This window comes from Osmia bicornis, chromosome 9, assembly GCF_907164935.1.
Source record: "Osmia bicornis bicornis chromosome 9, iOsmBic2.1, whole genome shotgun sequence".
NCBI lineage: Eukaryota > Metazoa > Arthropoda > Insecta > Hymenoptera > Megachilidae > Osmia > Osmia bicornis.
This window is the reverse complement of record NC_060224.1, coordinates 8,953,589-8,967,539: the sequence shown is the minus strand read 5'-3', so window position 1 is coordinate 8,967,539 and position 13,951 is coordinate 8,953,589.

Sequence of the window (13,951 nt, the reverse complement as noted above, 5' to 3'; positions counted from 1 at the left end):
ATGAACGAAAATTCTGTGAAAGGTGATAGTGACCGTGTGGTTGAATGGGTTCAATGATCTTGTCTGGAGATCAGCTGTTCTTCGAAAGTTTAGGATCGACACAGTGACCCAGTGAAAATTATTTGCTTTTAGCATAGCAGGTTAATTTAGGAACGAATGAGTAAGTTTCATTTAAATTCTTTTTAAATTTTTTTTAATTATTCCATTTCAAACATTTTTATTTGTTGTTTAGAGTGTTTAGAATTTCCTTTTTTACATAATGACAGGCGACAAGAGATTAGATTCCGTATTTATGTTAAACAACAACTAAAAATGTTCAACCAGTTCAATTTTTTATTATGCTGTGCCAATGGGATGGCTAGCCGTTCGTTTGCGATCTACGTCAAGCCCCGCTTTCATAGTCGACGCTGCCATCCCTGAGCCCGCGCGCTATACGCGCTCGGATTGATCAGTGTTTTTGCTTAATAATTCAAAAAGAAAGCTTCAAACAACTTTTTCGCACAGGAGAAAGTTGTTAAGAATCACCCCACCCCTTCAGAGGGTGAAAATGTGTTACGGGACACCCTGTATAGCCCACGGCGCTGTCACACCGATTTGTTTCACGGAGCTCCCGATAGCCCATCAGAGCGCTCAGCGACAATTTTATTACCACATAGCTATGTGGCGATTCTTATGAATTCTCTTTTTATATCGACTTTTTGGTTTCGAATTTTTAGAAGAATCGATTCTTCTGATCCATAAAAACACATTCACTTCTAACAAAAAGTATAAGAATAGTTATTAAAATATAAATAATGTGGAGCGCCTGCTTTTCGTGTAAGAGCACGAAATATAAAAAAGTAAAAGATCGATTATTTACAATAATCGATGCTGCACAGAAGAATCGTATGAGATATTCTGTTTATAAAAATGAAAATAAGAAAGGAAACAAAAAAAATCAATTCTTCTTAAACCGATTCTTTGGTTTCGATTTTTTAAAGGAATCGATTCTCTCATTCGAGAATCGACTCTTTCCGGTGAATTGAACATCTCTACTCGGTACTGTAGGAATATTTTCTAGAAAGGTCGATTATAGAATGGACACAGTAACGTCGCATATCGGCGTTATTCTTTTGTTTCCTCGAGACTCACTGCGACGCGATATGCGTTTTACAGCTGACAAGGAGTGACGGTATGTTTCGAGACGAGGTAGCGTTGTAAGAGCTCCCGCAGACTGCAGACTTTCTATCGGCCGATAGTTTGGTCGGGTTGGCCTGTTAACGCGCACACTGAACCAACTAAATATGTAATCGAGTTGGTGAAAGAAGTAAAAGGGTGAAAAGAGTTGGATATGTAGTTTAGTTTGAATACAATCGTGTAGCCCATCAAACTTATTTATCGGCCGATACTGAATCGTTGTAATATGCGCACTTGCATACATCTTCATACTAATTAAGAACCGGACCAAACTATCGGCCGATAGAAAGTCTGCAGTCTGAGAGGACTCTAAACGTTTTCATTTATTGTATTACTGTATTAATTTTTTCCTCTCTATATGTAATAAACGATCTAACTAACCAATTTCTTCTTTCGTCTTCAAATCTTACAGTACTGTACAAAAAGTATACAAGAAATAATAATGAGAAATAATTGGTATTTCTTGTTTTCCTATAATAATATCTAATATTGCAGAAAGATTTATTACACAATTTCGTAACAAATACCATTGTATGCATTATTGTCATTAGGATTATTACTAAACTTTGAAGAAAACTATTAAAAAAGTATTACCGCATACATTATTACTATTAAAATTATTGCATATTTTAACTTACTCATGAAAGCATTTTAATTTGACAACATAAAAGTACCACAAATTTATAGCATATTATTTAGAAGTTTAAAGTTTGTTGAAAATAACGTCATGAATGTTTCATCAACATTTGGATTTTTAGCACAAAAAAGCTGGTTCTTTGGTAGAAGAAACAATACACCCATTCAAAAAGTACAAAGCGACCATTTAATAGCAGTGAACAATTTTCGCTTTACATAATTGCAGTCTGCATAAAAGCCATCAAAAACCATTCTTTACATTTTTTGTATTATCGACTGTTTAATAGTTACTTGAAACGAAGAAATTTATAGACAGCAATGAATATTATTTCAATATAAATTAATATTTCCGAAAAAATATTATATTTCTATCAACAGAAATATTTGGTACACACACATAAAAGCATGCAACGAATAAATTTTTACCGTTAATTAAAACCAGATCCATCAGTTCATTTATTCAGTGGAGACTGTACTACTTTGTGCCACTATACTTTTTCATAAAATTAAACAAACTCTAGTAATTAATTTTCTATTTATGTGGACGTTGTGGCATTTTATAAAAATGAAAGGGGAAACTTCGGAAAGGCCCCATCACCCCAGGACAACCAAACTTCGGATTTATAGTAATTGAGGGACGAGAAATCGAATGAGACCATTTTCAGAACTGCCAAATAAACCATTCTCGAGATATACAGGGTATTCTAAAAGTGCGGAAACTCCCTATTACCTCGATAAGAACGCATTTTCACAGAAAATGACTAACCTAATCTAGGTTAGGGTTAGGGTTAGTCATTTTGCGTGGAAATGCGTTCTTATTAAGATAATAGGGGGTTTCCGCACTTTTAGAATACCCTGTATATCTCGAGAACGGTTTATTTGCCAGTTCTGAAAATGGTCTCATTCGATTTCTCGTCCCTCAATTACTATAAATCCGAAGTTTGGTTGTCCTAGGGTGATGGGGCCTTTCGAAAGTATACCCAAATGAAAATTAAACAAGTTTTATTTCGTTTTAATACCAGAAATGTGTTCGAAGAAATATTTTACCAGATCAGAGACACCTGATAGTGAGCACTACATAATTCTTGCATAAGAGAATTTTGTTACGCCAATCAACGCGCAATTATGAAATACACAATACAGTTCATGTAGCTACCATAATAACCTTTTATCTGCTGTTGATTTTTCTACGAATAATGCTTGTAGAAACGGATTACAAAAGCAACTGTGTTAATTAAAATATTTTCAATGCTGAATATGCAATAAAGTGAAGCGAAAGCAAAATTACAAATACTTCGTATTCATCCCCTCTGTGTCACACTTCGTTGGCGAACTAGATGCCCACTTTATCATTTTAAACTTTTAAAAATCAAACCGTTCTAGCAGAATTAATAAAGTCTTTGCTACATTATACAATTATTCGTTGACCAACATTTTTTAAATTTCGTTTAATGGAAATACGAATTTGAAAGAAAATTCTTTAAACTAAACTTTACTTGGAGGCACAAAATGATTTACTTTTTCTATATACATTTCGATAGTATTCAACGAGAAAAATTCAAAAATACAAGTTTTAACTTGAGGAATCTATTCGCTCAGAAGTTACGTACATGTGAAGCTGAGGGTTTTTTTACGTATTTTTTACCTATTCATGTAGTGCACATTTTCGACGGAATAACTCAATTATCTATCTAGATGTGCTCTGCACGTGTTAGGTTAGGTTAGTTTTGTAGACAATCGTTGTATGGGTAGAAGTCAATAACGTGACAAAGTAACCTCAAAAGGTCGCTAAAAACTCAGCTTTCCATACAAACAACTTTTAAACGGATGGATTCCTACAATTGAAACTTATATTTTCAAACCTTTGTCGGCAAATGCTAATACATAAATACATAAAACAAAGTCAATAATATTACGTAACCTAAAATAAAATTCAACTCCCATCGCTGATGATTTAGCAATGGATGCAATGTTAAATCTTTACTTAAAATAAAAAGAGAAATTCTATGTAAATAAAAAAACGATCAACTTCAAATGTTCCAGCAGAAAAAAAACGTAACTCTTGACAAATTGGTGTACTATGCACCTACATATTCATATTATAAGAATTTTAGTGATGTTATAAAACATGATTAGCAAGTAATAATATTATAGTTCTTTTCATATTAAGCATCCCCTATTACTTATACCTAGACATATTACAAAAATCGAGGGGTTCAAATCGCATCCTTTTCTCTGTTACTTTTCTTATTACAAACTATTAGAAATTTTATTTTATGCTACTACAGAAAAAGAAAAATTCTATGCGAATAAAGAACGATAAATTTCAAATATTTCAGCGAAAAGTGTCACGGATAACTTGCCAAGTTGTAAAATCAAAAACACAATACGTCTTTCCCTCACTCCTTCATTGGTAGCAGATAAATATTATTCAGTGATACCACTCGATAAGACACGTTCCTAGGATGTATGTATATCGGACAAGAGGTTTTCATTGAAACGCAGACCGTTCGGATACTACATATCGGTTACTGTAAATTTCTTTTGCAATTTCATTGAACAGGAAGGTAGAATGCAATAAGATCCGACCCAGCTTTCGCTACGTAGGTATACACGTTGTTTCTATCGTTCTTCACTGATCGCACGATTCGTGAAATCACTAAACCACTAGGTATCCTTGGTAATTATTGAGATTAGGTTACACCTCACCGATTTTGATGAAATTTAAATATGTTGTAAAATTAGACATTTTGAACAACTTTTTCCTATACATATAACCGCCGCTCGGCCTTAGTTTTCGAGATATTTTTGAAAAACTGTTGAAACTAACACATTGAATTCTGGGCATCCGTGTGTCCCCGTGACAACGTACGCATCAGTATGGGATCGCCGCTTTTCTACTGTTTTTGCAGACAGCAGCACGGCGACCGACATCAATATACATATATATATACATATATTACGGGTGGGCTTAAAAATTAAATTTAACTAATTTTCATAATTTTGAATCTCAGTATGTGTGTCTAGTCGCCTAACGGCGACCAGAATATCACTTTACCCTAACCTAACTTAATTCACTGATTAGGTAGAGTAGATTGGGTTAGGTTAGGCTATATTAAATTCCCAGGTGCCATCATAGCTACGATACATTGAAATGATGAATGCAGAAGTACACAAGGTATATATTGGTCATTGGTCGCCGTGCTGTTGCCTGCAGAAACAGTAGAAAAGCGGCGATCCCATACTAACGCGTACGTTGTCACGGATACACACGGATGCCCAGAATTCAATGTGTTAGTTTCAACAGTTTTTCAAAAATATCTCGAAAACTAAGGCCGAGCGGCGGTTATATGTATAGGAAAAAGTTGTTCAAAATGCCGAGTTTTAAAATATATTTAAATTTCATAAAAATCGGTGAGGTGTAACCTAATTTCAATAATTTCCCAAATGTGCGTTTGGTTTTATTTTGTGTTTCAATAAAGTAACTCTAGTAATTTATACTACAATAATCATGTTTCAAGTATTTGTTTTAGTGGTGATAAATAATAAATAGTGAAATGACAAATTGGTAGAAATGTGAGATATTGGTAGCAATATAGGACGGTCTTATATCACTTCATTTTCAAATTTGTAGTTAACATTATATAGAAAACATAAAAAGTGCATATTTCACAATAAAAGATTTCCTGAAGATTGTAAAGAAGAACTGTGAATTTAATGCCTATCAGGCCACTTATGGGCAAAATAAAAGAAATGCTTCGTTTAAAATGTCTGTGAAGTTGGCATATCATTTTCCAGCAGATCAAAAATTAAAGGGAGTTCTTTTCGCATGCAGTCGAGTTCTATAATTCCTGATAGTTTTTAGTGATAGTTCTATTCATTTTATCGAAAAAACATCGATCGAAAAAATGATCTGCTAACTGCCCGTAGCAGATCATTTTCCGGCAGATCACAAATTAAAGGGAGTTCTTTTTGCATGCAATCGAGTTCTATAATTCCTGATAGAATTACTGAGTATAGATATTGGTAGCTATACGAATTGGCGAGAAATATATAAAAATTGAACTTTGAACCAAATTAAGTATAGTAAAATAAAATGAAGTAACATAAAATAAACTAAACTAATATACATCATATCTTTATTATCCTAAGCAGATGGAATAAAATAACATCAAATAAACTTGGGTAGGTTTACTTGTAAGAAGCGGTACAGTTAAATAGAGAGCTAGGAATTAAAAGAAATATAGTAATGATTGAATACAAAGATACAAAAAATATTTTCTCTAATATAAGTTGAAACGAATACATACTGAACTAAAAAGACTTTTTCTTATACATACTTATCCTAGATAGAATAAAACTAAATAATAAAAAATAAAAAGCAGAATTTTTGGGAAGGCATTATACATGCTAAAAACTACACGCAAACTATTTCATACTAAACAGAACTATCGAATACCATAGCATATCATATCTATATTCAAAAATACGAGATTTCCGAGTAAAATAATTGTTTAAAAAATTTTCTAATTGTTCTTATCATCAGAACTCTTTGGAAATGTAATGTACATCGCCAGAACTACACGAGAAATCGATTACAATTAACAGAACTATCGAGAATCGACTAGCATATCACCTGTATATACGAAAATCTAAGTTTTTTGGGCAAAACAACTATCACCTCTGCTCTGCTGCTAATTTTTGGATAAAATCAGTAGAACTATCACTAAAAACTATCAGGAATTATAGAACTCGACTGCATGCAAAAAGAATTCCCTTCAATTTGTGATCTGCTGGAAAATGATATGCCAACTTCACAGACATTCGTTTAAATACATAATAGTTGTACTATTGTATTTTTATCTTAGTTTTATAACTTTATTTTTCTCAAAAGTAACATGTCTCATTACTACCCGAATTTGCTATCAATTAGAAAAAGTGAAAACAAAACAGAGTGAACTTGTAGATGAGTTACTCCCCCTCCGATTTTCATGATTTATATGTCGGACTAGATTAGTTTGCGAGATATTCGCGAAAAACTAAGAGTACTATATTCCATTGAATTTCGCCTGCACGTATACGTCGCGGCTGTGGGTGCATCGGCAGGCGACCCTCGCTTCTCTAGTGTTTCTGTCAACAGCACCACCACATGACCCGACTACTATTCATATAACGGGTGAACTTAAAATTAAATTTAACTAATTTCAATAATTTGAAATTATTTACCTAAAGTCGGCCGGAATATTAATATAGCCTAACCTAACCTAATCTGGACATGTAGCTAACAGTATTTTATTTTTCTGTTACTTATACGTGTGTAGGTATACTTAATCGGACATGTAAGCAACAGTATTTTATTTTTCTGTTACTTATACATGTAGGTTAGGTTAGGATAGATTACATCAATATTCTAGCCGCATCTGGGCGGCTGGCCACGCGAGTCAAATGTTATAATTTGATTTTTCAGCTGACCCGTTGTATGATTAGGAGCCGGACTACACGCTGTTGCTTGCAGAAACGGTAGGCAAGAGAGCCGACGCACACATGGCCACGGGCACATACGGATAGGCAGAATTCGCTGTAGTAGTAACAATATTCTTTCGCGAATATCTCGCAAACTAATCGGGTCCGACATATAGCTCAGAGGAAAAAAGTTGCTTAAAATAACGAATTTTACAACATATTTAAAAATCATTAAAATCGGAGGAGGAGTAGCTCATCTACAAGTTCACCCAAAACAGAAGTTTTGTAAAGTCTATAATATTTATATTTATACAGTACAGTCCGCATGAAATTCCTCAAATATCTCTGTTTAATTTTTCTATTTATGACTATTTTGAGACTCTACACCAAAAAATAAAATGGACATCCTATATTCGTGCCCTCTCCTTTATTCATTACGTCACATTAAAATTCAATTATTATGATACTAGTAATTCGCAAAATGCAAACGCAATGCAAAAAATGAAGGGTTTTGAATACACCACGGAAATCTGGTATGTTACCTCAAAGTTACGCATGTCCATAGAAGGTTTTCGTGGATGGTTGGAAAATGGATTGCAAATATATTGTTGATTATTAAAGTCATCTAATGAAGATGATTCTTAACCTAATATAAGAATGCAAAATAATATTATAAGTTACTTTTATCTCACATTGAATAGAATAAAGATTATTAACCATAAACATCCCATAAAGACTGAACATTATGACCATAAACATTAAACAACATTTACGAAAAAACTCCAAATAACATTCATATTTCTATGCATGCTACGATTTAAATTAACCAATGTAACAGCATGTGAGCTTACATGACGCAATAACAATCTATTGCCGCTTTAACAGACCGATTACTATGTTTTCCGTATTATGAATAGGACCAAGTACTATTTCCGTTGATATACCGACACTTGTCAACGAAGTGACTCGCCTCCAAATATCACATTAATAAGAAATTACCAATCCTCATCCGTGTTCTAATTATTCATATGAGTAGTTTGATATTAGTTAAGAATACAGTATTTTTATTCTTTATAAGCTCAAGAGCCGGTAAGTTTAGTAATTCGAAATTTCGTCTTTACCGAGAAAGACTATTGTAGAGAATGACAAATAGTGATACGTGAAAAATGATATGACATTGTTTCTACACTCTACTCTACCTACATACATATACTATTATAATGCATGACTAGGTGTGCATGAAATAATGATTAATGAACTGAAAAGTCGTACACCGTAAGAGGTCGGAAAAATCAATTGGTATCTTTTTCCACATATTTCGATAGATACACATTCCATGAATATACCAATATAGCTTTAGAACGAAATTCAAAGAATTAACTAAGAATGAATGAATTTTTAATTTCGAGCTAAGTACTAATAATCTGGTAATCAAACTTTAAATGCGTCTTTCTCGAAATGATATTTTTCGGCCGCGCTGATAGTAAATAAAAAAGCAACTAATAATCCAATCGATGTCATTAAATGTTGCATTTTGCAAAACGTCTTTTACAATACGTAACTGCTTTTTAGTTAATAAAAATGATTTAATTTTATTAAATTTTTATCACACAAGAAATTAGTAAAATTTAAAAATATTTTTTGATATGTTCGCTAGTTTGTTAGTGAACATAAATGTAATCATATGTAGTTGCTAAATTGTGTTGGTTTTTATTTCAAATAAAGTGTACGATCAATTTGTCAACGCCACGACATTCTTTTTTTAGAGCTGTTTTAAAATTGTGTACAACAGCACGAATATTGATAGAACTATTAAAATACATTTTTTATATCTTTTCCAATACTGATAATTTATATATCATAAAACACAACATTTTTATGGTTGAAAAATTTGTCAAAAATACCTATATTTTTCGATCCGTTACTTTGTACGACCCTTTTGACACTAGCACTGTTGGAATAATATTATAATGTATAGACAAAAACGAATCTCTATGTTGAGGGACACTGACTATCAGACAAAGGCCTAGCTCTGTCACCAGAGTCGATGGGTTTCGAGCCGTACCAGACCTAAGGGTCTGGTGCAATAAACACATTGAAGGCCCGGGGCCGTTATTCTTCTTTCTGAAAGTGGGCGCTAGTTTTCTGCGTGCATTTTCAGGAGGTTTCATTCCTTGCTTGAGCTTAGCACAGTATAGACGTCCTTCTAAGCTTTTAAAATAAATATCATAGTGAAAATTGAATTAATGACTTTTATTAAACTAATCCCATAATCCAATAAGCACTATTAAACCACCAAGTCAAAATGACTGCTTGCAAGTTTCTTATTTTAAATTATAAATTTTCTAAAGCTATTTTTGGTAAAACGTATGTTGGTTATTGTCGAGATAAAGAATGGATGTATTTATTAAATTATATTTGATCCTTTATCTATTTAATTGTTTACATTATTTGCAACTTAAAAATAAGTATGCATAAAACGTCGGTAGTTCTAGTGTTAGGTAGTGGGGGAATGGATTAACTGATGGTGGGAGCATGTGGCTCACGAGGAAAAAATAGTTAGGTACCTCTATACTATAGTAAGTATTTATTACAGCGCTTTGTTGTATACTATAATATATACTAGGTACAGTAAAACCTGGATAAATGCAACCAACATTGGGACCCAGTGGTTGCATTTATCCAAGCGAGGTGTCGAATCTCGGATTACACGCGACGACCAGCCAAGCGTGAACGTAGAAAGAGACAGACAGTGGTGGAAAGAGAGAGGTCCGATGATCAAAGGAAAGAGCCGAAACGTATCGGTGTGACTAATACTAATTGAAGTATAAAACTTTTTTATTTTTGACTTTTTTTTATTGAAACTTTTACTAACGCATTGGTGAAATTTTTCTGATTACAATGGTACCAAACACGATATAGTTTCAATTATAATTACTTGCTAAAATTGATGTTAAAGGTTGGCAAAAAGCAACAGAGATCGACATCAAAACCAGTCGCGGTGTTGGCTCTGGTTTCAAAGGTTTCATTTATCCAAGCACGGTGGCGATTCTGGGCATTTAATGTTGCATTTATCCAAGCAAGGTGTCGATTCTGGGCATTTAATGTTGCATTTATCCAAGCGAGGTGTCGATTCTGGGTATTTAATGTTGCATTTATCCAAGCGAGGTGTCGATTCTGCGTCTGTACACATGTTTTCTATTCAACCGACATGCCGACTCTGTGTCCGTACACATGTTTTCTATTCAGCCGATATCATTTATGTTCAGTTGTGGTGTCAATTCTATGTTGTTTATTCGATTACTATTGTTTATAAATATAATTCAAACTATATCGTGTTTGGTGTCATTTTAATCAGAAAAATCTCACAAATGCGTTAGTAGAAGTTTAATTAAGAAAAAGTTAAAAATAAAAAAGTTTTATCGTTCAATTAGTATTAGTCACATCGATATTACGGTCGGATCATATTACACGGTTTCCTCGCCGAGCGGCTCGGTTCGGCTTAGGGGGATCCCCCCAAGTGGAGGGGATAGCGATGTTGCACTTATCCAAGCATTCTTTCGTTGCATTTATCCAGGATAGTATAGTATCGGTTGTGTTTATAGTATTCCGAAAGAATAGCAAGAATCAATAGCACAATATCGTAGAAACTTCGTGTTCAATGTAGATTGTATAAGGTAAAAAATTTGTTTCGACCAACGAACTAAGAAAAGGAGCAATTAGAAGCATTGGCGTAACTGACAAGGAACCATACCGAACTGTCCGTCTCCGATTTCAATGAAACTCAGTGGATATATTAAGCAGGTGAAAATAAGAGACACGTATTTTTTTATAGCGGCCCAATCGCAAGTTAAGGGGGTAAAATCACCTCTTGAAGTTTCAGCAGAAAAATGGTATCTCGAAAACTATCACAGATATAAGAAAACTTCTTAAGGAAGAGATTCATGGTTTCTTGAGGTAAAACAAAAGGTGATCACAGATTTTGTAAAAAGTGGTTTGTTTATAACAAAAAAATTTATTGTTACATTATTTTAAGAGATATAAAAATTTACATTATGACAAAAAAGAATCGACATTTTTTTCTGAATTCATTGATATATAATATGATAGATTTGCCTCTTACAGTTTTGTAAATTTTCATAAAATACGCAGAACGCTCGAATCCGCCGAGATACAGCCGCACGAGATATACAGTAAAACTTGGATATATGCAACAAACATTGGGACCCAGGCGTTGCATATATCCAGTCGAGGTGTCGATTCTGGGCATTTAAACGTTGCATATATCCAAGCGAGGTGTCGATTCTGGGCATTTAAACGTTGCAAATATCCAAGCGAGGTGTCGATTCTGGGCATTTAATGTTGCATATATCCAAGCGAGGTGTCGATTCTCCGTCCGTACAAATCGTTTGTACCGTGCCGCGTTACCTATTCTACGTTCGTACACAACATGCGACGTGTTGCATGTTGCATGTTGCGTGTTTCATGTATCTTTGGTGTACGGCCTGTCTTATACATATGTAGCCAAATCATATCGTGTTTGGTACCATTTTAATCAGAAAAATCTCACAAATGCATTAGTAAAAGTTTCATTAAGAAAAAGTTAAAAATAAAAAAGTTTTATCGTTCAACTAGTATTAGTCACATCGATATTACGGTCGGATCATATTACACGGTTTCCTCGCCGAGCGGCTCGGTTCGGCTTAGGGGGATCCCCCCAAGTGGAGGGGATACCGATGTTGCATATATCCAGACAAACTTTTGTTGCATATATCCAGGTTTTACTGTACATGTATAGGCATACGGGCGGCTATTTCTGTGAATAGTTACTTAATAGATGATTCATATTCTAATGCGCTGTCCTAACAAATGCCCGACATGGAGAGAGATAGGGAGAAAAACAACTCGTCAGTTAAATCATAATCCTTTGACTGCCGTATCATACACGTGTGGGTGACGTTACATTTCCTACAATATGTAATCAATTACTAGTATTATTAGAAACTTCAACTTATATAGTAAGAAATGCATATTCGTATTAAATATACGTAATTATGGATAAGAGATAGAATTAAATATTACAGAAACAATAAATAAGATTTGTTTAAAAAAATATATTTTTCAATAAGGTTTTCAATAGCTTCAATGTAGCAGTCAAAGTGTTGATAATTATGTCCCCCCCCAATACAACAAGTTTATATCTGCTTACCGCTTTTTCAACAAGCTTGTACACACCCTCTTTCAACGTGATATTCTTACCTGCAACAAAAACAAATCCATCAATTACTGAGAAGAAACTACGGAAACCTTTGATTGCAAAAAGTACATATTAGTCATGTGTGTCAAATTAAATATGGAAACTATATGCTAATAAATATAAAATATTGCCTACATTAAATATATATTTATAGTATTCTTTATCTATCTTTCTCCTGGGCTGTACTATAATACATTAGGAAAACAAAATCCAAGTCCGTGGATAACTGAACCGCACCTATGTGAACCTGGCACCCGACTTTGAAAAATTAAATTTCTCCAAATTGTATTGTATTCCCCTTCGTTTGTACCCGTTTGTACCACTTTCCTTTTCGTTTGTACCTTAAGGGATGAAAAGATATAAGGGGGTAAAAATACCGTAACATCCCACTTTAACATTTTTTATCTCTCTCAACGCCATGAAAAAAAGAAACGTTTGTACCCGTTTGTACCACCTTCACTTTCGTTTGTACCCCTAAGGGTTCGTTTGTACCGATTTCTAAAACTGACCCCAAGGGGTAACGCAACCATTTTCGAAGATTTTTTATATTAATCACATAAAGACCACAAATATTGCTTACCTAATATTACTAACTCCAAATCTACGACCTACAGAATTTCACAACCTATGCATTAGTCGAAACCTCTATAGTGGTTGGTTAAAAGAAAAGAACTATCCGAGATAAATGAGATCTCTTATGTGCTGAGTAACAGAAAACAACGCAAAACCTGATGGCTCGACCTTACAAAAAAGATAGCAACTGTTAATCTGACAAAAATATATATTGAGTATTATTTTCAAATATACTTAATGTACGATTTTGAGTGATACTCACAATGGAACATATCGAATGATTAATGAAAGAACTATTGAGAAAATATAACATTTAGCATTCAAAGTATCGTAAAAGTTTATCACACCATCTGCAAAATAAGTTTAACGCGATAATTCTCTTCGCACGAAACGGAATGATATTGTGCATATAATTAATGATTGTTAAGTAATATAAAACAAAAATTCCCGGTTACCCATTGGGGTTTTTTCACAAATCGGTACAAACGGGTACAAACGACTAGGAAACAGAACCCGCAAGAAGATCTGAAAAATCTTCAAAAATGGCGAAGTTACCTCTTGGGGTCATTTTCAAAAATCGGTACAAACGAACCCCTAGGGGGACAGACGAAAGTGAAGGTGGTACAAACGGGTACAAACGTTTCTTTTTTTTATGGCGTTGACAGAAATAAAAAATGTTAAAGTGGGGTGCTACGGTATTTTCACCCCCTTATATCTTTTCACCCCTTAAGGGGTAACACCACTGTAACAGCTCGAAACAAAGCGTCTTTTTGGCAATTTTTCTTGGATGGAAAGAAAGATAATAGAATAATAATATTGGGGACAGTTATTAAGCATATATTTAGG